This window comes from Trichomycterus rosablanca, chromosome 18 (genome assembly GCF_030014385.1).
Source record: "Trichomycterus rosablanca isolate fTriRos1 chromosome 18, fTriRos1.hap1, whole genome shotgun sequence".
Classification (NCBI taxonomy): domain Eukaryota; kingdom Metazoa; phylum Chordata; class Actinopteri; order Siluriformes; family Trichomycteridae; genus Trichomycterus; species Trichomycterus rosablanca.
Window position 1 is genome coordinate 17496291 of NC_086005.1, and position 3770 is coordinate 17500060.

Consider the following 3770-nt stretch of genomic DNA (forward strand, 5'->3'; position numbering starts at 1 on the left):
AAAGGCTCAAACATAATCCCTACACTGTAAAAAGGACACTGAAATGTACAGTAACTTGCTGGCAGCAATTAGCCAGTAAGTTGCTGTAATAAATTTTACAGTACGCATACTGCAAATTTAATTACAGTAACTATAAAATACTGTAATATTTATTACAGTAATAATCACAGTACTGTAGCTCTTTTACAGTAATTTCACATTACTGTAACCTATTACAGCAGTAATCACTTTACTGTAATTGTTCTCACAGTCTTTTAATTACAGCAAATATCAGACTACTTTAAAGGCATTACAGCATTTAACACTAAAATAATATTCGAAAAATAACTATACATTGTAAAGATTAAGACACTGCATTTGTAACAAAAAATCATTTATTGAATTTCAACATTTTAAAAATACATAGATAATTAAATAAATAAATTCATATTTTTATAAACACAGCTGTTCTGAACAAAAACAAAAATGTGCAAGTGCTTTGTTTTACATTTGCTGGAATCCATATCTTGGGCTGAAGTTTTCTTCCCTGGACTGTAAAGATAAAACAAGGAATTACTGTTACTGCTATAGAAATGTATATACAAGACTGGAGACTATGACAATTTAGTTAATTCCTAACCTCCCATTAAAGATATCACATTAATAAACACATTCTACTATTAAAAATGTGCTGTTTAAAATTCTTACCTGTTTTGGGGCTCTGTTTTGCTTTAGTCCACTTCAGTAGGCTACTTAGACATGCCTCACGGTAACTAGAAATAAACGAGTGACGAGGAGCTACAGCACACGAACACACGAACGTTACGAACAGTGTTGTTACTCCTACGTACATTCAACTTATGCCGTTATCAACTAAATATCACCAGATAACAAAATACCATGTACAAATAGCTTATTTTGGTAATGTTATGAACGCTGGCTCTCTATCACTTTTGGCTAGACCATTAGCTAGTTGTTTATCAACTGGCCGATTAGTTCTATGTTTAGCGAGCTAGCTCGCTCTCTGTCTTGATAGCGTTTTAAAAGAGTAGGTGACTATTATCAAGTAATTCTAATTTCTGTACCTGTTACTGATGATATAAAGACGTCTTTCTGTCAGTGAAAAAAAAAAACTAGTATTTGTGTTAGATATAATGCAATCTGTACTATTATCAAAGACGGATTATTGTTTAAACTGACAGAAAAAGAAAAATCCCGCTTAAATTTACCGTATTGTGATTCACAGCAGAAATATGCTTACTGTAGAATTCGCCCACCACTGAAACTTGACCATGATCCTTTGCAGATCTACAGTAAAATGCTGTGTACAGGTTCTACAGTAAGAATTGTATCATTCTACAGTAGTAATACTGTAAAAACTACAGAAATTTGTTACAGTGTAGGAACGGCTCCGGAGATTTTCACTGTTTTTGTACATTCCTATTACTTTCTTGATTGTGTCATTAAACAATGCATTTCAAGCGTCAGGCAAGGTCAGAGAAGCGCTTTAAGCACGGTCTCTGTGTGTTTTAGTGTTTTTGTACATTCCTTTTACAACTGATATTGACAATACAAATGCTTTTTTAGCGAAAGACAAGCTCAAAGAAGCGCTTTGAGCAAAGCTCTGTGCTGGTTTAGAGTTTTGTACTTTCCCTTTAATGTTTTGAGAGTGATAAAGAATAATAAATGTTCAGAGTAAGAAAAGCTTAAAAAGCTTCATGCACGGCTCTCGAGTGTTTTAGTGTTTTTGTACATTCTTCTTGATAGTGTTGTTAATGTTTTACGTCAGACAAGCACACTTAAGCGCTTAAAGCTAATCATCGAATGTTTTACTATTTGTGTACAGTATACAGTGTATCACAAAAGTGAGTACACCCCTCACATTTCTGCAGATATTTAAGTATATCTTTTCATGGGACAACACTGACAAAATGACACTTTGACACAATGAAAAGTAGTCTGTGTGCAGCTTATATAACAGTGTAAATTTATTCTTCCCTCAAAATAACTCAATATACAGCCATTAATGTCTAAACCACCGGCAACAAAAGTGAGTACACCCCTTAGTGAAAGTTCCTGAAGTGTCAATATTTTGTGTGGCCACCATTATTTCCCAGAACTGCCTTAACTCTCCTGGGCATGGAGTTTACCAGAGCTTCACAGGTTGCCACTGGAATGCTTTTCCACTCCTCCATGATGACATCACGGAGCTGGCGGATATTCGAGACTTTGCGCTCCTCCACCTTCCGCTTGAGGATGCCCCAAAGATGTTCTATTGGGTTTAGGTCTGGAGACATGCTTGGCCAGTCCATCACCTTTACCCTCAGCCTCTTCAATAAAGCAGTGGTCGTCTTAGAGGTGTGTTTGGGGTCATTATCATGCTGGAACACTGCCCTGCGACCCAGTTTCCGGAGGGAGGGGATCATGCTCTGCTTCAGTATTTCACAGTACATATTGGAGTTCATGTGTCCCTCAATGAAATGTAACTCCCCAACACCTGCTGCACTCATGCAGCCCCAGACCATGGCATTCCCACCACCATGCTTGACTGTAGGCATGACACACTTATCTTTGTACTCCTCACCTGATTGCCGCCACTCATGCTTGAGACCATCTGAACCAAACAAATTAATCTTGGTCTCATCAGACCATAGGACATGGTTCCAGTAATCCATGTCCTTTGTTGACATGTCTTCAGCAAACTGTTTGCGGGCTTTCTTGTGTAGAGACTTCAGAAAAGGCTTCCTTCTGGGGTGACAGCAATGCAGACCAATTTGATGTAGTGTGCGGCGTATGGTCTGAGCACTGCCAGGCTGACCCCCCACCTTTTCAATCTCTGCAGCAATGCTGACAGCACTCCTGCGCCTATCTTTCCAAGACAGCAGTTGGATGTGACGCTGAGCACGTGCACTCAGCTTCTTTGGACGACCAACGCGAGGTCTGTTCTGAGTGGACCCTGCTCTTTTAAAACGCTGGATGATCTTGGCCACTGTGCTGCAGCTCAGTTTCAGGGTGTTGGCAATCTTCTTGTAGCCTTGGCCATCTTCATGTAGCGCAACAATTCGTCTTTTAAGATCCTCAGAGAGTTCTTTGCCATGAGGTGCCATGTTGGAACTTTCAGTGACCAGTATGAGAGAGTGTGAGAGCTGTACTACTAAATTGAACACACCTGCTCCCTATGCACACCTGAGACCTAGTAACACTAACAAATCACATGACATTTTGGAGGGAAAATGACAAGCAGTGCTCAATTTGGACATTTAGGGGTGTAGTCTCTTAGGGGTGTACTCACTTTTGTTGCCGGTGGTTTAGACATTAATGGCTGTATATTGAGTTATTTTGAGGGAAGAATAAATTTACACTGTTATATAAGCTGCACACAGACTACTTTTCATTGTGTCAAAGTGTCATTTTGTCAGTGTTGTCCCATGAAAAGATATACTTAAATATCTGCAGAAATGTGAGGGGTGTACTCACTTTTGTGATACACTGTATATTGACATAGAAAACCATTTTCAGCAAAGGAAAAGCCTATAGAAGCGTTATAGACGTTGCAGTGTTTAAGTGTTTTTGTAACTTCCTTTTACTTTGTTGATAGTGACATTACAAATGCATTTTCAGCTCAATAACAGCTCAATTAAGGAATTATGAAAGTTCTGTATAGTGTAAGAAAAGCTTAAGCAAGAGCTCTAAGCACGGCTCAGAAGTGTTTTAAGTGTTTTTGCACAATATTTTAACTTTCTTGATTGTGTCATTGAACAATGCATTGTAAGCGTCAGGCAAGCTCACAG

General features: G+C 38.6%; 1 long non-coding RNA gene across 1 annotated transcript; it reads right to left on the bottom strand.

Moving 5' to 3' along the window:
• Window positions 1–447: 447 nt before the first annotated feature.
• Window positions 448–1147, bottom strand: LOC134332125 (uncharacterized). Its single transcript, XR_010015216.1, has 3 exons — window positions 1065–1147; window positions 688–777; window positions 448–531 (listed from the first exon to the last, which is right to left on the bottom strand). It is a non-coding gene; the product is annotated as an uncharacterized LOC134332125 (long non-coding RNA).
• Window positions 1148–3770: the final 2623 nt, after the last annotated feature.